Raw genomic sequence first — 23,710 nt, 5'->3', positions numbered from 1 at the left:
AAATAGTGTGAAAAATTTTTTGCAAAAAAATTCAATTCAATACAGTCAACGGTCAGGCAGAAATTGCGAGAAGAAGATAATGTAAAAAAATACACGTTTCTGACGGAAATTTACGGAAATGTTTTTTATAGCTTTTTTATAATTTTTATCGAAAAACTATTGGCGCCAACAAATGCAGCACCTTTTTCTACATTAGAATAAAATTTTTAATCAGTGCATAACGCAACTTTAATTTTCGTGCTGTTGTTGACAACACCGCGCTCCTGGCCTTATGGAGATTAACATGGGAAACGATTCTCCATAAGAGCCCATACTGTCAACTAAATGTGGAACGCTCTATACGTCATCTCTTGAAGGTAATGTAGAAACATTGAGAACAGGGTAGTTTCCATCGTCAAAGAAGACGAAATGCATTGATTGCTATTCGTTACCCACCATTAGTGTATTCATAATATACAAATTATTTGGTTTTAGACATCCCAGTTTAGGTGAATGGTAATGGTCAATTTTAACCTCATTTGAAAAAGGCCAGATTGGCGCCCATGCGATGCCACTCCACGTGACGTCACAGGGACCTAGTTTCTACACGAGAGGATAGGAGTTTTACATCGTCTGAGATTACCAATGCATGCATGAGTCACAGAGCTCTGGGAAAAATCTCTTAATAATCACTTATTAAAATTGTCTAAGGTCGGAAAGTTTCCTTCGTTTGAAAAGGTAGTAATAATATTTAAGCCAGGCGCTACCTGCTAGCAGGGTACTCTGCTACCTGCTAGCAGCCTGCGTCGTATTAGCGCTCAAGCCTCGCCTCAAGATAACCTCACAGGGCGGCAGCGGGAACCAGAAATACGTCACACGGACTTTTTCCCATCATTCCTACTTAGCCGTCGCGTTTTCGCGCGCTTGAAAATGTTCACTTTTCGTATAATCGCGAAAAATACATATCGTCATTCGAAAATCTAAGAGCGTGAAATGCGTACTCAAGGAGTAATAATCTTTCGATTTAGGCAATAAAAAAATAATAGGAAACCACCCTACTATGCCGTAATAAATTTTACTATAGCGGAAAATTGCAAGTGTTTATTTCAATATGGAAACATTCAGCTACATCACGCTTTGATCTTCGGATTTTATTTTTTGGTTGAAAACACAAAATCCTTAAAATCCGATCAGGTAATTGATTAAGGGGTGGTACAAGTAATAGATGGAGCGTGGTAGACTGGAGGTTAGAGCACTTGGCCGCTGCTTTTCTAGGGTTCTCAGGGTCTAATCCTTGGAGTAGCCTTCGGACACCGCAAATCATGATCTTCCAAGTGCGAGTTGGCTCAGAAAAAGGAACTTCGCTGTCCGGAATGACCGGTGGATTCGGATTATTATGTAATACCTTTTTAGCTCCCAGCGCCTTTTCTCTGATATTTTTTAAGTAGTTACTAATCGAGACTCCATGGTTACCCCAAGGTACGTGGCGTCATCACTACCTACATCTTGTAACCTTTTATTTGATACGTAGGACTGTGCATCGCGGTGTGTCTATGCGTCGTTCATGGAAAACCACTACTTGCGTTTTGTCCGCAATGAGTCTCATTTTAGAAAACTTTCTCGGGTTTTCCACCGGTTGATGTCGTGATGAAACTTTTCTGCAACTGATACGCCGGGAAAACCTAAGATCATACAGTCTCATTTTAACCCGCAGAGATAAGTCACATTCCACGCTTGTAACATTAGTTTTATCTACCTCAAAGTAAGGTCAAAAGATGTATGGGAGATCGGGTCCCTTTTAATGTGTGAAGCTCAAAGGCCCGTGGCCTAGTCCAGGGTGAGCTCTACCCTTGCCTAAGCGAACCAATCTTGGTACATCTTTATTTGTTGGAATTAATTTTCGACCCATATTTTAATATACGTTTCCCGGTAGGCCAGTACCGAAAGCGTCCTGCCATCTGCATCCTCTTTATTTTTTATCGATTCTTCTTTGGAAAAGTACGCCGTATTGAGGTAGCTCGGCAAGGTGTGATCTCGCATATCTCATCACGACTCGTACGCCTCAGAATTCCACACAAAAGTAACCTGGATTTCGGAATAAAATGCCTGCGATTTTGAAGGTAAATTATTTTTTTAAATTGGGGATAATTATTCCGACCTCTAATAATATAACACTCTATTCGTTTAAGTCATGTTCGTCATACCTTCAATACTTTTATAAAAAATAGTTGAATCTTAAATATCAGAGAAGAAGTACCTGTTCTGTAAAGCCTTCGGCTACTCGATGTCAAAATCCTCCAATTGCGAGGTGGCAAATGGAAAGGAATTGACCCCCTATCCTGAATATGTGATATTCACACGCCTGTGGCTCAGTCTGTGGTGAGCTCCACCCTCACCTAACCAATCCAACCTTCGATAAGATTCACTGAGTGCAGTGGAGTAACTATGGGGGAGAGGGATGGGGGATAGATCCCCCCTTCCAAAGCCTCAGAGAAATAAAAATAATATTCAAAACTAGTGTCCAATTTTGACGTACAGAAAATTTTAACGTAACCTTTTAATGAAACCCAAATTTTAAGTGCCAAAATTATGAAAAATGTAATTGTCAGGCATGTCATTTTTCCAAAATTTTCCCAAACGGGGGGGGGGATGTGGGAGGTCCCCCTTCCCCTTCCCCCTTATCCCCCCGAAGCATATTCCTCGTTACGCCACTGACTGAGTGAATGAGTGAGTTACGAAAGAAAGCTATTTTATTGCACCGCCTGGCATCAGGTAGTCTTCTTCATTTTTCTTAAATGGGAAAGGATTGGGAAGGAGATACCTTACCCGGTGTGGAAGCGGGAAATCATCTCCTCTTTGCAACGTCGTGCCTTGTTCAACTCTATTTTAATTCATCTTATTTAACTTTATTTATTTAATTTCGTTCATTACTTGGGTATTTGATTGTATTAATTAAGATGCTGATGTATGCCTTGCTACGTAGATGTTTTAGATTTTTTATTGTTTGTTTAAGGGAACGTTTCTGTGTGTTGTTGATAAAAAGAAGGGGGATGGTTAAGAAGAAATTTTAAGAGAGAAGACGTGTGATGAAGAGGTGCAAAACCAAATTGAGATTTCTGGGAAGTTTATATTATTTGAGGGATCCCGACGACACATCTTTGATCGTCAGGAAAAAACCATAGATAGTGTGACGAATGAAGTTTTCCCCAATCATTTTTTTGTATAATAGCCGAGGAATAAATCCTTTTATCTTGCCTGTACGCCAGGGAAAATAACAATAGGGTAGTTTCCTTCATCAAAGAAAACGAAAGGCATTGATTGCGATTCGTTTCCCACCATTAGTTTATTCATAATATACAAATTGTTTGCTTTTAGAAATCCCAATTTAGACGAATGGCAATGGTCAATTTTATCCTCATTTGAAAAAGGCCAAATTGGCGCCCATGCGATGCCACTCCAAGTGACGTCACAAATACCTAGTTTACGAGTAGATAGGAGTTTTACATCGTCTGAGATTACCAATGCATGCATGAGGCACAGAGCTCAGGGAAACATTACGCAAATATCACTTATTAAAATTGCCTATGGTCGGAAAGTTTCCTTCGTTTGATACGGTATTAATAATTCTTATTTAAGCCAGGCGCTACCTGCTGGCAGGGTACTCTGCTACCTGCTGGCAGGTTACTCTGATACCTGCTGGCAGCCTGCATCGTAGCGGCGATCACAGGATCACACCAAGGTGGCCTCAGTCGGCGGAAGCCAGAACCAGAATGACGTCACACGGGCTTTTCCCAGCATTCATACTTAGCCGTCGCGTTTTCGCGCGATAGAAAATTTTTACTTTTCATTTGATCGCGAAAAATAGATATCGTCATTAAAAAATCTAAAAGCGTGAAATACGTACTCCAGGAGTTATGATCTTTCGATTTAGGCAATAAAAAGTAATGGGAAATTGGCATAGCGTTCCAACCCTGTCCAGTGTAGGTACCTCAAGGTAGGTACCACAAGGATCCCCGCGTAGGCGCCCTTATCCTAATTACACGAGCTCTTTTCCCGAACTTCGTCGATCCCGATTGTAGGAATCGGGCCGCGCGCTCAGAAATCGTCCCGCCATCCACCCCTCGTGCACCCCTTCACCGGAGGGGGCGAAGCGAGCGGAGAGGGGCGGCCACCCCGCCCCCGGAGGATGTTGCGAGGGCGGGAGGGGAAGGGGGGTGAGAGGGGGCCTGGCGGCGGCCTCCTCTCTCTCTCTCTCTCAACCTGTTGTGCGTGCCGGCCAGACGACGGTCGGCGGCCGACAAGAGAATATCACCGCGCGCGTGTGTGAGTTCGTTGTTCCTCCTCGGGCGAATTCGACAGCGGACGGACCCGTTCGGATTATCACCGGAGGCGAGGCATCTCCGTCTCGATTGTGACGTCGCGTCGCCAAAGCTTGAGGTCACAATGGCGATCCCACCACTTTGGCGACAATCGGGTCGCTGAGACGACGGCGGTTCCCCAGGGGACGGTCCAACGCGGGACGGCTAAGCGAGTGACCCTTTCGGATATTGGCAAAACTGACTACTACCGTGGCATAGCCATCTTTAGTTTAGCTACCCCGCAGATTTAACCAGAAAAATTCCCGTCCCATAGTATGTGCGCAAGTTCTCCTATTGTTTCGGGAACAAAAGTGTTGCGAACTACCGCTTGTGTTGACTGCTACCCATTTTCGGGCGTTGCAATACCGAAGAATAGTTTGCACCCCGTATTGTGTGTTATACTTATTATTTCATTTTGTACAGAGCGATTTTATCTGCCTATATGGTCTTCAGTGCTTTGATTGCTCAGCCTTTGGATAACCGAGGACAAGTTTAACCCCATCGAGAGTGTATCACATTTTCTTTTCGTCCGGAAAAAAAGTTATCGTTGACCGAAGTTGTTAAGTGCTGTTACAAGTTCGGCGAAACCAAGCACTGTCGGGATAGTTTTAGGAAATGTTATTGGTGGTGGTGTTATATTTGGAGCAATATTTCGTTCATCTTATTCGTTGAGAAACATTTTTGGTCTTCGAGTCCTCACCGCCTTGCCCTGGAGTCGCTTGTAAGGATGAAAAAACACGGATGGATCTTCTAGCTAGCCCACGAAGCGCTCCTTCACGGGACTTGTGCTCTCTTGACTTTGCACCGTCTGTTGTGCGGATCCAGACGGTATAGAGAAGAGAGGAGATCTTCCTTCTCTCCCTTTCATCTTCTTCTTCTCGCGAGAAGACTCGAGGGAGTGGTTCATTTCGGTCGGGGAGTTTCTTGGGCAGACGTGGCGGGTGAAAAGGTTGAATAGGTGGGTGTATGTTTGCTGGAGGAAGTGAGAAGTCATATCCAGTGCCTCTTTATATTTTCGTGAGCCAGCGCTCGTTGTGAGCCAGCCAGGTCCCGACCGCGTGAAAGTGTCTGGAGCGCCCTGGATTTTTTTCTCCGCATTTCTTTTTGCGAACTCAAAAGAGGTGTGGAGAAGTGCTGCAAGCGGCGGGCGGATATCCAAGGATTTTATTCTCTTGAATAAGTTTTTTTTTCATCTTTCTGGGGGAGTGGCTTTTTTTCCTCTCATATTCCTGCCCCACATTGGCTACTCCTATCTCATCGCGAGCTCGAGAGACGAAAGACTCTTCCGGCGAACGCAGCATCCTTTCGAGGTTGCAATCTCAGAATCGCTTTCAATCTGCGCTGGAGCACTGGCTGCTTCCTGCCTTCTTACTCTCTCTAGCTATTTTTAAGCGGACTGGGAGAATTTTAAGGAGCAGTACCTGGATTAAGTGCGCTGGCTGATATTGATCTCTCGATTAATAACACTTAAACCACTTATAGTTAGGTGCTAGATATTAGCAATATACTTAATCCTCCCTCTGATTAGTGAGCCTTTTCGTGTGTACTTTTCTGTGATTTTCTTTCATTAAGTATTACTGGGAGCGAGTTATTTTTGTGTCGATGTTTGAATTGTTTTGAGCTCATACGAGTAGTTAGTTGTGATCCATCCCCGCAAGAAATCTTTATCTCCTATAAAAACTATTCTTTTGCCCTTATCATTCTCCCCTTAAAACCCATTATAACGACGACGCTGTTGTCCCCATGTAGAGACACTCAATTTGTGACCGTTTGGGATGATTGCGGCCCATCAAAACCTCCTCATCACGTTAACGAATTCATCTTCAAGAAAATATCACCTCTTCTGATGTGCATCGAGCCGAGCCATGGATACGAGCCGAGTACCTCGAGTGTTTCCGCGTGTGTTTCGTATTCCTCCTTTGGTTCTTGAGTTTCCCCTGTGATCTTTTCTTTTTGTGCTCCGTTCAAAGAGAAGAAGGAGAGTGTGTGTATATTTATATAGATAAGGAGGGAAAGTGAAGTGAATGAGAAGAGAAGATCCGTGTTCTTCGACCCCTGGGGTTCTCCGAGGTAGCGGGAGAGCGTCTGTCGGCGTTGGCGGAGGGTGTACCGCAGAGTCGCGTTCAACGCCCGCTCGCATGGTGAGTACCCGCTTGGAGCGCGGAGGAGAGATCCCGCTCGGGCGCACAGTGGTCTGAAAGGCCGGTCTTGTTAAACAAAATGTCTCGGGAGATTCGATGGCGTAAAATTTTGTATAATTTCTAAGCATGACATCTATCAACTATATCCTCATCATCAGTCAGCAATCCAAAGATTTGTGAGCCGAAAAACGGTCCCTCACATTTTCATGGCATCTTACACATTTTTACACGGCGAACAAATCATCATTTCGAGGTTGTAATCTCAGATTCGCTTTCAATCTCCCCGAACAAAAATGTCTCATGAGATCTTCATTGCTCGCAACTAAGCCAAAATTTTGTATAATTTTAATCATGGCGTCTATTTACTCACTCAAATACACTCACGCATTGATGCACTTTTACCACTTTGTGTGCCGATATGCGTATTCGACCTGCTCCTCGTCCCCTTCTCACCATCGACTACGGTCTTCTTGAGCAATATTCGCCTGGAATTTTGAAGCAATCTGTGTATGATTGAATTTGTGTGTGACTGTTGTCCGAGTACTTGTGTGTTTACATCTACTAACAACAAGGCATCCTTGGTAGGGTCTCTCCAGCCCTGCAAAGAAAGGTTGTCCGCCAGGAAACCGTAATTTGGGTCCAATTAACCCTAACAAAGGATCTAGTATCGGTTGCATGTATCTACATATATATATTTACATAATGCCCTGCAAGCCACCTCTTGGGGTTTGATGAGCGATTTATAACAATGAAATATTTATTCCGCTGAATTTATACATTATATTATTTACTAGTGAATGTTGAAAAGGGTAACGTAGGCACTCCTGTGATATAGAATAGCAGTGCTGGGGTTACCACTCTTGAAGCGGTGTGAAAATTAGCCAGATGATGCGGTCAGAACAGAATAGGTACATGCATTTAAAGAGTCAGAAACATTTTTTCTATAATTTATAGTATACAGCATATTAAAGGAAATTATAAAAATATGAAAAATGCCATGGATACCATTACACACCTTTTATACTGCAAAAAACCTACATTATTCACGTTTTTTCATCACGAATACGTAGGAGATTCGACAGATCGTATTGTGCATTGATGATTTCCTTTTGTTTTATTTCTTTGAAACGTAGAGCATCATCTTATCCTGTTTCTCTCAGGTTTTATGCGGTTGACATTTATCTCCATTGTCTCCATTATGATGTCTCTGTATTTTCTCTGAGGAAAAATTTTCCTGCATTCCATACAATCGATACCTACCAGACATCTAACAGTTTTTGCCCTTTAAAGGAAACAGCTATTCCGGTCGTAGTATGTCACAATTTTCTGACGCAGTGACAGTCTAACATAAACACTCTGTAAATTTTTAAACTTCATGGTATGTGACCTACACCCTTCTTAATAATTCCTTTTCGTCTCATTTTTGAGAATCAGATGTGTCAGAAATCTTGTATGATACGTGGTACGATGTTGTAGAAGTTATAAATATTTGTTAAACGAGACACTGCAATATTTCCGTTGAACTTACTTTCTTACCACGAGTTTTGTTGTTACAATAAATATTTTTGCGATTTTTTTATTTTTTTGTACAATTTATTTTTCGTTATTTTCATATTTTTATCGCAGTGTCTTATTTAAATAATGCTCGTCATAAATGTTTTCTTGCATCCATGAGTGCCCCAGCGACTTGCTCGTTGGCGTTAAAATGATGAATGCACCTTCATTTGTGTGTTTACGAATGTGGTGCTTTAGATTTACGAGCGCAGTCTTTCCAAAAGGATGTGCCGATGCTAATTTTTCGTCGCAGTAACGCATGCGGGATCACCCCCTCAGGCGCTTCACCTGCACGTTCATCCCACAAAGCATCGTTCCCGAGTTGAAGTAGCTCACCGTGGAGATGGAATTGCGCCCTGAATCATTATCGCACTCCACCTATTCGGAAGTCACTCCATATTTTTGGTCCGTTGACAAAAACAATAATGTCGTCTATGAGGAATGATCAAATATTGTTTTGGGCCGCTTTTTAGTTTTGAAGAAGTCTGGAGGAATATAAGAAGCGGAGAGTAATAAGGGATATAGGTGTCCATCTGCGTAGAAAATATTTTCTCCGGCATTGCAGCTAGCTTCTTCAGGCCACTTCATTTACCTAAAGAAGCTAGCAGAAATTCCGGCCGTTCGCTCAACACCTCGCGACATTATAACATGTTTTTCTAAAATAGCGACGTAAAATTTGGAATCAATGAAACTTGGTTAGGGAAGCATGATACCCCATTCGGAAGGAAGTTTCTCAGCCGGCCGAAGGCTTCCAGTTTTGAATCCGGGATGAAGCCTTTGGTAACCCTTTCGGAAATCCTCGAAGTGCGTGATGGTCCTTGCCCCATATCCGCTGTGTTCTAAATTTATATGCTGGTAGCCTATTCAGGGATGAGCTCTACTATCTCCCGTCTAACTCTCATCCAAACCAGCTTTCTACATCTACATAATACCATGCGAGCTACCTCTGGGGTGTTTGGCAGGGGATGATCAATCACCAGCATGCTGCAAGCAAGAGTATTCCCACATGCGCACCACACGGTCAAAAAAAATCGTCACGTATACTAACAAATTTTCCTTCAACATGCGTGCAAAGGCAACTTTGCCATTCACTCATGAAAGCTAGAAGTCTATGAAGCTAGAACGTGCAAAATATGCTGTTAAAAATACTAAAAAAATTTAGAAACATGCATTAAGGAATATATAAGTTAGTAGACTACACTACAAGTCAACTAACCTAACGCTTCCGTTATAGTCTCTTATTGATCGCGGGGAAAAGCGACATTCAGAATCTGTTCTACCGCCTATCTTTCTTATTAAGCCTTCGTTTATTGTCGTATTTAAAGTCTTATTAAGCCTTCGTTTCGTAAGCGTAGATATCGACGCATAAATGCTATAGCGCGAACCTTGGGAAGGGCATCTGTAGTACCGACATTGTATGCACCTGAAAAATAATGGTGAAAAATATAAGTGGCTGTTTGGAGTGCTTTCAGTCAAGATAAAAGTTTCTCAATGTCGTTATTTGGGCGAGGAAAAAAATGTAATCTTGTACCTGTCGATAGGGAAATGTGTTTCCCAAATCTTAAAGCTTCTTCAGGCCTGATTTAAGATTTACAAATTGCAAAGAGTGTTATTTAAAATTAAAAGGCACTTTGTGATTTCCGATTGTGTAGATAATAAGATTGTATTGATAATAAGATATCCGATTGCGTAGGTGATATGATTTTCATTGTCGGTAAAAGTATTGAGAAAGAATAACTGGGCTCAAACACAGTTAATTTGTAAAAAAAAGTAATCAACTTCGAGTAAATAATGATTTTAAAAATTAATCTTTAAAATTTTAGTTACAATTTCAATTACTTCTTGTAAGATTATCCTCTCTAGAGGCCACCTGTCAACTGTCGCATATTGGAGTAAAAATGAGGAATAATTGATTCGTAGACATTTCTAAAGTTTCAATTTCACTTGCGATACGTACAATCGCAACTGCTGCAACAACACAAAGGGTATCATATTTTTTACCTATAATCAGTAGGCTACAGCATAAGAGTTGCCGAACCTAAATAAGGAAATTATAATAACCGGGGACTCGAATTATGTGTAGACATAGGTAAATCAGTGAAATCAGTAATCGACGTTTAAGAGCACGTAACGGTTACTGCGAAAGTAACGATTCCTTTTTCACCATAAGAAGTAAATTATAAATATAAATAAAATTTCGTAAAAAGTAATCGTTACAAGTCATCCGATTACTTTTACTCGATTTTTTTAACCAAACTTGACGATTTTTCTATTGGTGTTAGGCAACGAATGTGAACGCGTGATTTGGACCCAAAATTAGTGGAACCCGCGAAGCCCACAGGTTGAAAGCCGTTGGCTAAGTTTGCGCTAATTTAGTATTTTACCATTCATTAATGTTTTTAGAAAATTATTTTTTATTTTCTCAATGACTTAATGGAATCACGGGATAATGCGCTGACTTGATCGTTAAATCCGCCAATTTATGAATTGCGTGAATTTAATTAATATGTTATTAGATCGAAGCAGCGAAAAACGTATATTTCAGCCAGGAAACTCATAATTTTTACATAACAATACTATGTCCCATCCGGAAGGTAGTTTAATAGCTGCTCGTCGTTAAATTTCCTGCTCTTGTAAAATACTGTCAGCGCTTTTTAGATGAGGGGTTTCGGTCATTGGCTTTTCATGGTTAAAAGTAATTGATGGCTTATTGTGATGATATTGGGCGTAGAAATATGGAATGCTTAATCTACTGTTTTAAGATGCTACGTCCTGGGTGGCGCGAACATGCCTGTTTACCTTTTCAAATTATGATGTGACCTTTAAAACCCTCACGAGCAAAATACCTCGCTGGAAAAATTTCATTTTTTTTATAAATCGCGTACCAAGAATACCGTTTGTTTTTTGTCCCGCGCGGTGAATTGTGGGGGAAAGGTTCGGGCGAACTTTATGCATTCCATCCGCATGGGCGTTCACGCTTGGTGCTTCGCGAGCGCTCGCCACACTAGAAAGCGTGGCTGGCTCGTGCATGAATCACGATGTGGGGCGTGGGGGTGGTTCGGGAGACCCGAGGCGGGATGCGAACCCCGTGACCTTTGGGGAGGAGGAGGAGGCGGCAGTGGATTGACGCAGAGGCCCGCCCACGGCCTCCCGCGTGCGCTAACCTCCGCTGCGTTGGTTAGGGGTTACATCCCCCTGTTGCATGCATACTCAGCCATCGGGACCGCTTCGCCTTGATTCGGACGATTACTCAGTACCTGCATGTCTGGACAATAGAGGAAATATGGACAATTAGTCCAGACAAACTGTTGTTTTCCAACGTACTGCATGAAGCAAGTAACTTCGTCCGCAGTCACGCGCGCGTTGCAAAGTTAATTTTCAAACGGAATCTTTCACCAACATTTTTCTCTTCCTAATAGGGTGGTTTCCTGTTATTTTTTTAAATGCCTAAATCGAAAGATTATTACCCCTGGAGTACGTATTTCACGCTAATAGATTTTTTAAATGACGATATCTAAAAATGGATATTTGTAAAAATCGCCACTCGCGTCGCTGACGGACAGAGCGATCTGAATCACGGAGGAATAAGCTGTATTTAGCTCTCCTAACCCAATTTTTCATTTTGGACGATTCAATGTATGCAATTCATAACTATTCATTGCCATCCCTTATGACTGTAAGTATGGGGTAGTTTCCCTCATCAAAGAATACGAAAGGCATTAATTGTGATTTGTTACCCACCATTATTGTATCCATAATATACAAATTAATGGGTTTTAGAAATCCCAGTTTTGACGAACGTTAATGGTCAATTTTAACCTCATTCGAAAAAGGCCAGATTGGCGCCCATGCGATGCCACTCCACGTGACGTCACAGGGACCCAGATTCTACCCAAGCGCTACCTCCTAGCAGGGTGCTCTGATACGTGCAGCAGCCTGCATCGTACCGCACCAAGGTGGCCTCACACGGCTGCAGCTAGAACCAGAATGACATCACGCGGGCTTTTCCCAGCATTCATACTTGGCCGTCGCGTTTTAGCGCGCTTGAAAATTTTTACTTTTCATTTAATCGCGAATCGTCATTTAAAAATCTAAAACCGTGAAATACGTACTCCAGGAGTAATAATCTTTCAATTGAGGCGATTAAAAAAAATAGTAAACCACCCTATTGCAGTATATAAAAAATGGATCGCTCTTGCCTCAGCACCCCGCTGTGGAGGTTTCTGGAAACCGAAAAGAATATTCCGCCAGAGTGGCAACGAAAATACAGATTTAACGGTGCGTACTTCTTTCTCATTAATAAAGTCCTATTGCTGGCTTGGTAATTAGAGGCGATCATCGCATAGAGGTGGCGACGGCTAATTTAATCGCGCGGCGAAACAGTTTTTCGCGAATTCGAAGTCATTTCTGAGCCACCCGCTATTCTCGAACCGCAATTCCACGCCCTTAACTTTGAAATTGGCCGCTACCTTGAAAATTCGAATCATTCCGTAGGTGCGAACTATTTATAAGAGCCCGTTGAATCCTGAATGGCACTCATTAAATTTCCCACCAGGCCTGATTTTTTTATGTTGCGAGTCTCCTCGCGGAATCTCCGTTTAATTGGATATTTTAGGTCCGTTTCGAAATCCGTTCGGGCACCAGACCCGCAAGCCTTTCTTCAAGTGTCATTACAGTTTATTGACCGCGAAATCCTCAATTTTCCGTGGTTCCAGGACGGGTTATTGTGCATTCTTCAGTTCGTGAAGAGGCGTGGGAGGGCGATGCTTACTACCGTGGAGAGGAAGCTGGAAAAGGCGTTGCTAAGGTTGCTGAGAGTATAGACGTGCAGACAATCTGTAGGGCTGTCCATGACTTTCATATCACGGGTGTTAAGTCTCGTAAAGCAGAAGAGTCCAGTGAGTTGTTTATTGAAAAAATAAGAACTCGTTATCCGACGTACAAAACGTTTATTTCAATTTGCTGGTATGTTATGTCAAAGGTGTTTACTTACTCAATATTTCTTCACCTTTTGCTTAACACGAACCTGCCTAGCTATCATTAGATAGTTAATTTGCTGAATACATACCGGGATTTTACTCAGTTTAATTTCGTTTCGTCTCAAATGAGAAGTACGATTACCATTCCATTCTAATTTACCACGCATGACTCTCGGTACTCGGTGATTATCTTGAAATAAATTTCAAGTCGGCTTTAGTGTGAAACATTTGAGTTAAAACTTGCAATATTTTCCGCTATCGAATCCTAATGCTCCCTAGAACCAACATATATATTTTTTTGCTCGAGTTTTATTCGATTAATGTTTTACATTTCTTTCTGTGACTAACTCATCTTGTAACTGACCGTATTTGCGATTAATATTATTAGAATATGTATACGTCCCCAAGCACGTTGGTTTGATTGTAGATCTGAGTCGATTATGCACTGTCTTTGATGTTATATCGTGGCCATTTGTCTGTGATGAGTCTGATGGAGACGTTTTAAAGAGATTTCAACGCTAGAAGTAATTGTGTGTACGGGACCTGCAATGACCGCGGCCAAAGATAAAGTGGATCGACTGAGGACTGAGTAAGTAATGAGAAAGTGCTAAGAAGAGTGGGAGAAAAGAGAACTCTCCTGAAAACCTTAAGAAGAAGACTTAGCTGGTCACGTTAAGAGACATGATGGAATGACAAAAACAGAGGTGTTGCTTTTTTAATATTATTGGAACAAAAAGTTCTAGGCTGTATACAAATTAGTAAGGGGTCAAATAAAGAAGAATATTGTGGCATCTTATTTAAGCATTTTTCTGATGCTATAAAGCTATTTAGTAAGGAGCAGACTTTTCCAATAAATTCTAATTATTTACCTTATTACTTCTCTCCAATTTGTAGTCTATTTATTTCGTCATTTTGTTGAATGACGATACCTTTTTAGTTAGGCCTTTTTAGCTTCAATTTGGGTTTATTATTTTTTCTTTGTTGTAAAGGTTTATACTGTCATAATTGCTGGCTGGTCATCAAATTCTGTTTATGTTTTATTAAGTAGATTGCGTACTGTGGCTCACATCAGACTATTCCTTGTAGAAGATTTGGAGAAGGGCAGGCGGAAGGGAAGAAGGTTAAGGGATGGCCCCGAATGAGTTTACATAGGAGAAGTTGTAAAGGATATAAAGGAGAAGAAATACAGCCCGATGAATAGTATATAAAAATATGTCTGTAATGCCCACAGTTTCCCCCAATGACGATCATTTTTAAGTAATTGGAAAACACATTTAAAAACACCCATGCCCTGGCGGGACTCAAACCCGCGACCATCGGTTTGGCCTGCGAGGGCTTAACCTCACCGCCGCCGGAATGGAGAGCTGCGTCAGTGGTTGATGCATTTTTTTTCGTGGGTCGAAGTAATGCCTTTGCGCGTGGTGAGGTTATGATTTATCGACTCATCTTTTCATGTTTTTTTTTCGCGCGTTGGCGAGCATAAACATCATCGCCACCAGCTAACGATCGGGAGATCGCCTTGCCTTGTGTCTCTCGCGTCGATTTCTCTTACCTTTCAACGTCTCCATTTCTTCTTGTTCTCCTTTATCATCGCTTCATCTGTGGATGTGCGAGTATAATTATTTCTCTTTCACCATTGACATTATTCGTGAGAAATATGCATCGCATTTATGCTGTCAGCGACACAGGATTTTACGACAGTCGCTGTGCAAGATATTTGGCCTGTAATTTAGATATTTTCTCGTATGGTCTAATTTGTTGAATGGGGGAATATTTCTCTCCATGTTTTTATTAATGTTGCAAATTGCAATAATGATGAAGATAAAATGGATTGACCATGTAAGTAACGAGGAAGTTCTGAGAAGAGTGGGAGAAAAGAGAAGCCTCCTAAAAACCTTAAGCAGAAGACAGGACAATTTAGTTGGCCACATTATGAGGCATGGTGGCCTGATGAAGACTATCGTTGAAGGGCAAGTGGAATGGAAGAAGGGCAAGTGAAGGCCCCGAATGAGCTACATAGGACAAGTTATAAAGGATGTAAAAGAGAAGCAATACGTCGCTATGAAAAGGCTAGAGAATAGGAGAGAGGAATGTAGAACTGCGTCAAACCAATCTTAGAATTGTTGACTAATAATGATGATGATGGAAATGCGGTAAAATTTACGAAGCATAAATTAAAACGAAAAAAGACGTCGAAAAGAAATAATGCTATATATTCTATCATCCTATCGAGCTTTTTTCATATCACCGCAATAAAAAAAGCAACTTCGAACGCTGTCACGCTAACGGGTGAAAAGTTATGTACACCAAGGATGGAATTCACCATGAAAAAACTATTTGCTCGGATTTCGACTGCTTTTCGCTGCAGTTAAGTATAAAAATAAGGCTATAGACCATAACAGGCATTTTTACAGCATAGCAAACATACTGCGTAGCCTTTGGTGTTTTCATTTTCACTGTAATCACAAATATTTGTCACGGTAATTGTGGGGTAATTCTAAAAGGTGATATAAAGGGATTCTTCTGAAGAAGCGGTTGTTAGCTGATCAGAATAAAAACATCGCATCGGTTTGGTTTCCTTTGCGATAATTATATTTATTGTGTCACGTATGCATCTTTGCTAGGCTTACCCTTGTTATTTACCTAAATTTAGCCGACAGAAATTATCTTTTGCAGTTTTAATGGGAGCGTAGCACCTTTTGCAATAGGTAGCGGACTTTATGTTCGCTAAATATTTCTTGAAGCTCGTATCTATAAGAAATATATTTTTCAGGTTTTATGTTTTTGATGTATTCTTTTCCAGGAAAAGAACGGCTATTTTTTCATTTGTTATAATTCTCGCTTGTGCCATCCGAAACAGCAGATTTAGGTGCCATATTATTTATTTATTGGGGCATTAATAATGGGAATGAAGTAGTGTTTGGAGGCCGTTTTTTATCTTGAAATAGGGAAAGCTGATTTACGAGATTTCTCGGAACGGTTATAATGCTGAATTCAACAGTTTATTCCTCGAGGTTTATATCGTTATTTCGGCGACCGTGAAAAGCCGTTAAGGGGTATTTGTAATGTTGCTTTGACGTCTCGGAGTAGTGGTCTAAGAATGATATGCAAAACTGTTTGCCAACTTTCGATATATTTTTTTAATATCTTCTTCAGGGCTATGAAAGAGTATGATTTCATTAAATTGACACATGAAGGCATGAAAGATTATTGCAATAATAGATTTAAAAAATTAGAATAATTCAACGTTACGTGAATTAAAAAAGAAGAGACTAGAACTTTGCATATAATTCTTGGGCCTATGCTCGGAGAAGTTAATAGAGCATCCAATAATTGAGGTGAAGAAAAAAAATAAATCGATATTAGTAATGAGGGTATAAGTGATGTCGAATTGATAATAAAGGGCCGGTTTTATAATGTCTACATAGCGTTAACTGGGACATGTTACAGCCAAAATTTTAGCGGGAGAATATTTGTAAGTTAACGTTTGCTATCTTACAAAATACGGTGCAGAAACGTGAACACTGAGGAAAGAGGACCGGAGAAGATTGGAGGCATTCGAGATGTGGGTGTGGAGAAGATGATATGGACGGAGAGGAGGAAAAACGACAAAGTGTTGGGCGAGGAGAGGCAACTTTTAGATGAGATACAGAGGAGACAGAATGTATGGATGGAGCGAGTACTTAGCGGGGAGGGGATGTTGAAAACGGTGTTAAAGGGTAGAATGTTAGGTAAACGAGGGAGGGGAAGGGAGAGAATAGGATTTTTAGATAGATTAAAATGGAGTAGGCCTTATAGTGAATTGAAGAAGGCAGTGCTGGAATGAATCCCAGATTACTTCTTGAGTTCTCCATGGAAACCTACATTAATCAGTAGAATACTATAATAATAATAATAATCTTGCAAATGTTATAATTACAACGAAGTAAGTATTTTTAGTAAGTGGATGTATCTTGAAATGTGTAGCTCATCTTGGTTCTGGAATCCATTTTATTAGCGGAATGCTTGTAAGTTTCCATGATAAAAAGAAGAACACAATGGTAATTTCCACACTTTTAATACTACAACTCAGCACCGACCATGGTTTCAACACATAAGTGTCATTATCAAGGATACCTTGATAATGATACCAAGGATAAGTTGAAACCATGGTCGGTGCTGAGTTGTAATATTAAAAGTGTGGAAATTACCATTGTGTTCTTCTTTTTATAATGGATATTAAGAAATTCCACAAAATCGAGCCGGATACGATTTTATACGCTTGTAAGTCTCCTCTTCTTAGTGAGGATGATTAAACTACCGTTTTGTCTTAACCAGCCCCAAGATTTATGACTTTTGTTCAGGTATAGCAGGAAGCTCATCTCTTCTCGTTCTCGAGAAATCATCTGTCCTTGAAGGCACTCAAAAGTTACCGGGCAGTTAAGTAAAGTACCCTGGGCTGACGTTGAAAGATCTGAGTCCTTAATACCGAGAAATAGTACTTGATAACGGTCCGTTGACTCCGTCTTTATTTTTGGCTCCTTTCCATCGGAAGGGACTCTCGTAAAACTGAGGAATTTATCCCCCTGGATGGAGGCTAAGGGTGGTTCTCCCTTGTCTCATAATGTCCCATTTGAACCGTTTTTTCTTGGAATATCGTAACCAGCGGTGGCAAGGTGGAAGGCGGCCGTTAGCGTTCCTCATTTAAATCCGAGTGGTGGAAACCTTCTGGGAAGCAGGTTATGGTGGTGTCGACCTTTCGTGTCCGAGAAAAGCATTAAATTGGGTCCTATCGAGGACGAAACTGAGGCAATGGCAGTATTGGGAAAAGCAATGGAGAAATCTAATCGGGCACGACGACAATTTCACGATCAAATTTGTCATTAATTACGTACAATCGCGAAGTTCTCTTTGATAAAAGCCTTCCGTAGGGTTACATTAGGGTAGTTTCCTTCATCAAAGAAAACGAAATGCATTGATTGCTATTCGTTACCCACCATTAGTGTATTCATAATATACAAATTATTTGGTTTTAGAAATACCGGTTTAGACGAATGGCAATGGTCAATTTTATCCTCATTTGAAAAGGGCCAGATTGGCGCCCATGCGATGCCACTCCACGTGACGTCACAGGGACCTAGTTTCTATACGAGTGGATAGGAGTTTTACATCGTCTGAGATTGCCAATGCATGCATGAGTTACAGAGCTCAGGGAAACATCTCTTAACAATCACTTATTAAAATTGCCTAAGGTCGGAAAGTTTCCTTCGTTTGATAAGGTAGTAATAATCCATATTTAAGCCAAGCGCTACCTGCTACTCTAGGGACTCTGCTACTTGCTAGCGTCGTATCAGCGCTCAAGCCTCGCCTCAAGGTCACCTCACAGGGCGGCAGCGGGAACCAGAAATACGTCACACGGACTTTTCCCATCATTCCTACTTAGCCGTCGCGTTTTCGCGCGCTTGAAAATTTTCACTTTTCATTTAACCGCGAAAAATAGATATCGTCATTCGAAAATCTAAGAGCGTGAAATGCGTACTCCAGGAGTAATAATATTTCGATTTAGGCAATAAGAAATAATAGGAAACCACCCTATTATGATTTCAATTACTTTTGATTTTCATCTATATCTACATAGGACCCCGCAAGCCGCCTCAACAGACGTTTTGCTGGTGGTGATAGGAAGTAGTGCGTTAACAATTAAAAAGGGATTCCTATAATCTTCTGTATTCTTCTTGGCCGTTTGGAATTTGGTAAGAATATCTCTCCACGATGGCAATGTTAGCAAGTCCTCTTTACTTTCAATTCGGCAAAATATCGGTACTTTTTCATGAAGCACAAGTTTAGTCCACTCGCGCCCACTTTAGCCGTATGGCTACCTCCTACAATTCTGAGCACATGTGGGTCTTGAAGAAATCCCGCAGTGACCTAAGGAAACGGAGGCGAAACGGATTCCAGCATGGATGCCCCTACGTCTATAAATACGGTGGTTTCCTATTATTTTTTATTGCCTAAATCGATGGATTATTCTCCCTCCTTCTCCTATTCTGCCTCCTGGAGTAATAATCTATCGACTCCTGAATACAGCATTTCACGCTTTTATATTTTTAAATGACGATATCTAATTTTCGCGATTAAATGAAAAGTGAAAAATTTCAAGCGCGCGAAAACGCGACGGCTAAGTATGAATTCCGGGTAAACCCCGTGTGACGTCATTCTGGTTCCCGCTGTTGCCGTGTGAGGTGACCATGGGGCGATGATATGTTCGCCGCTACTATGCAGGCTGCTACCAGGTAGATGAGTGTTCTACCAGCAGGTAGCGCTTGGCTTAAATAAGGATTATTAAAGGTTACACTAATGTTGGGTAATGAATCGCAATCAATGCCGTTCGTTTTTTTATGAAGGAAACTACCCTATTACATAAAAGTATCGTAAAAATCAACAGTAGATTGAATTGTATAAATTGTTTTAACTTGGCGTCATCCAAAAATATGCTTTCCCCGAGAATTCATCCTTTCTATCAAAAAATTGAACATTAGATTTTGACCTTGTTACCACTCAATGTAGGTTGGCAACGGGTCATTCTGAAGAAACGAGTTCATTTATCACCTAAACATTTTCAAATGCGAGAGCAGAAAGTTTTCTTTGTGGATATGGGTTAAAAGGGGTACTCTGATACGTCATACTTGCCTCCCTGCCAGAAGAAAATCAAATTAAAGCAACGGTCGCGATCCACTTAATTCGGCGCCCATGGGCAGGAAAATTGGCCATATTATTATTTCTTATCTCTTCCGTGCCGCGCGGGTCCCACAGTGCTACCGGAAAGTTCACGCATCCATTTGGTCGTGATGTAATTGATTCATTTTCTTTTAATTTCTTGATGAAGACTTTAAAATCGTGGTTGAAAACGCTAGGGCTCCATTCTTCTTATTCTTCTAAGCTCTCATCGCTGTTATAGGTAAACTAGTCTTCTTGCCACTTTTATCTGTCATCCCCAACTTTTAATTTCGACGAAAATGGGGAAGACTTCATCATCCACGCATGTGTGTCCCTTGAGGTTTGAGATCTCAAAATCGTTTCGCTATCGTGATGAATTATCTTGCGGATGTGGTGTTTTTGAGCCAAAAAAAAAAAAAAAAAGTACCGTTACTTTTCTTCGAGGGAGCACAGGGGTGATTTATGATCCATTATCATTTTGAGTTGCTATTAACAATTATTCGGGACATTTTCTTCCATTTTCCGGAAAATTTGAGGTTTAGTGCCGTTATATGGGTGGGGATAAGTCGAGTTGGATCTTGTCTACAGCTTTGCCCATCGCACCTATTTATTTCTTAACTTTATGAATTTTTATTTTATTAGAGCGGATTCAAAGCCGTTTCCATTGTCATTCTTTAATGTATTGTAACCATTATAATTTATAGCCCCGAAAAAGATATAAGTTATATATATCTACATCTACATCTACATCTACAAATTACCCTGCGAGCCACCTCTAGGGTGTTTGGCAGGGGGTGATCAATCACCAGCATGCAGCATGCATTTGGACTCCCACATGCACACCACACCGTCCAAGAAACGTCCCGTATAATAACAAACTATACTACTATATGCTGTTAGAAATAGAATATAGAATAGAAATTCAGAAACATGCATTAAGTTTTACATAGGTTAGTAGGCTACACTACAAGTCATGCAATCTATTTACGCGTTCTATTGCTGCCGTTATAATCTCTTATTGATCGTGGAAAAAATGACATTCGGAATCTGTCTGTTCTGCAATCTATCTCTCTTATTTTATTTATATGATCTGATCTTCCGTAGTACGTTGGCGTCCGCAAGATATGGTTAACTTCGTCAGAAAAGACACTGCTCTTGAATTTATCTAAAAGGTTTAGTCTATTTTTCAATCTACGGTCCGACAGAGATTCCCATCCGAGTTTATGTAAGAGGTCAGTTACACTAACAAGACTATCGTAACGACCTTTCACATACCTGGCAGCTCTTCTTTGCACGCGTTCTAACTCTGTTATTAAGCCTTTTTCATGAGGGTCCCAAACACTGGCAGCGTATTCCAAATGTGGTCTAACGAGGGAAAAGTAGCTAATTTCTCTCACTTTGTCGTCGCACTTTCCTAATATTCTTTTAACAAAACCCATTTTACGATTAGCTTGACCGGTTATTTCTCGAATATGTTTATTCCACGATAGATCATTATTGAGTCTAACCCCTAGATATTTCACAGATTCAACTGCCTTTAACTGCGTGCCCCGAATGACATAGTTACGCTGTAGGGAGTTATTCTTCTTCCAGAAATTCATTACGACGCATTTTTCCAAATTTAATTCTAACTGCCAAGCATCGCACCAAGCTTGGATAGCAGCAAGGTCATTCGTTAGTTCATCTATATCTTTGCTGGAACGAACTTCTCTGTAAACTACAGCGTCGTCTGCAAATAATCGTAACTTACTCTGCACTACTTCGCCAATGTCGTTTATATAAAGAAGGAATAGGAGTGGGCCAATGACACTACCCTGAGGAACGCCAGAAGTGACTCTAACCTCATTGGAGACTGCACCGTCTAATACTACTCTTTGGACACGGTCGCTCAAAAATTCTCTAATCCAGGAAATGACATCTTCGTCTAGACCATAAGATTTCAGTTTTATTATTAACTTTCCGTGGGGTACTTTATCAAATGCCTTTTTGAAATCAAGAAAAATCGCGTCTACTGGAATGTTGTCTTCCCCGGAGACTAAAATATCGTGGGCGAAAAGCGCTAACTGAGTTTCGCACGATCTGCTTTTCCTGAATCCATGTTGATTTCCCATTAATAAGTTTTGCGCGTCTAGGTGTTTCATTACCGAGGTGACTACGATGTGTTCAAGGACTTTGCAAGAGATGGACGTTAAAGATATCGGCCTGTAATTAGATGGCTGTTCCTTGTCTCCACTTTTAAATATAGGCGTTACATTAGCGATTTTCCAGTCATTAGGTACTTCGTGTTGCTTGATGGATTTACTGAATATTAACTGCAAGTAGGGGGCAAGTTCTGAGGCTAGTTCTTTATATACGCGAGAAGGGATTTCGTCTGGACCAGGTGATTTATTTGGACTAAGCGTTGACTATCGTAACGTTGGCAACTAATTTTGCAAATCATTCTCGTGCCTATACTCCGAGACGTTATTCATCATTTAAATGTATCGTTTCTCTAGGACCTGGAAATATAGTAGCGCTGTAACATGATGTTCTTCATGTCCCACTCTCAATTTCTCAAGCAATCTAAGCCTACCGTGAAGCCTGGGTGTCTCCAGCTTTCCTCCGAGCAGCCTACTAGTCTCTAGTGTAAATACAGCTACATGCATGGACGTTGGGATGCTTTTCCTTCGCCAGAAACGTCTTTTTTTGCTCCGGAAAAACCTACGAGATAAATATTTTCATGGTAAATTTACCACGTTACCTAAGCTTAAAGAAGATAACTCTGGAACAGCTCTTTTAAGTCTCTTGTGAGGCATCGTCTTTGTCATTTAACTGGTATTCATGTTCTTCTCCACCTGCAATTTCGCGAAAGTGCTAGCATTTCCCTCGCTCGCTTTCCCTGTAATTGTAACCTTGCATCGCTCGTTACATAATTTTCTTCAACCTCGTGCACTTTTGCGCACCGGTTATCCCTTCCTCAAAACGTCATGAAGGCATCCTTAACCATCGCATACGTAGGATTAGCACGAGGGAAAATGCTCGCATGGAATGGATGGAAATGGTTTATATTTTACTCAAGTCTTTGCTTGTACTTTTCAACGGGTGAAAGGTCGACTGAATAGAGCTTTTTATTTGCATTTTAGCATGTAATAGGGTAGTTTCTCCATCCAAGAAAACGGAAGGCATTGATTGCGATTCCTTACCCACCATTAGTGTATTCATAATATACAAATTCTTTGGCTTTAGAAATACCGGTTTAGACGAATGGCAACGGTCAATTTTATCCTCATTTGAAAAAGGCCAGATTGGCGCCCATGCGATGCCACTCCACGTGACGTCACAGGGACGTAGATTCTATACGAGTAGTCAGGAGTTTTACATCGTCTGAGATTACCAATGCATGCATGAGTCACAGAGCTCAGGGAAACATGTCTTTATAATCACCTATTAAAACTGGCTAAAGCTGAAAGTTTTCTTCGTTTGATAAGGTATTATTAAGCATTATTTAAGCCAAGCGCTACCAGCTAGCAGGGTACTCTGCTACCTGCCAGCATCCTGAGGTGAATCAGCGCTCAAAGCCTCGCCCCAAGGTCACCTCACTTGCGGCAGCGGGGACCAGAACGACGTCACACGGAGATTTCCCAGCATTCATACTTAGCCGTCGCGTTTTCGCGCGCTTGAAAATGTTCACTTTTCATTTAATCGCGAAAAATAGATTTCATCATTTATCAATCTAAAAGCGTGAAATACGTACTCCAGGAGTAATAATCTTTCGATTTAGGCAATAAAAAAGTAAGAGGAAACCACCCTATTGCCATTGCTTCCGACCACAATAGAGTGCAGCACCAGTAGCGTAACTAGGAATATGCTTTGGGATGGAGTGGTCAGGGGTGGTGACGGGGGGGGGGGGGGGGTAAACGGTACATTTTTGAAAAATTACATGCCTGAAAATACATTATTACGTAAATCCGGCCCTCAAGATTTAACTTTAAGCAGATGCAGTTATTACATGTCATAACTAGAC

The sequence above is a fragment of the Ischnura elegans genome, chromosome 4 (assembly GCF_921293095.1).
Source record: "Ischnura elegans chromosome 4, ioIscEleg1.1, whole genome shotgun sequence".
NCBI lineage: Eukaryota > Metazoa > Arthropoda > Insecta > Odonata > Coenagrionidae > Ischnura > Ischnura elegans.
The sequence above is the reverse complement of the archived record's forward strand: the minus strand, read 5'-3'. Positions refer to the sequence as shown.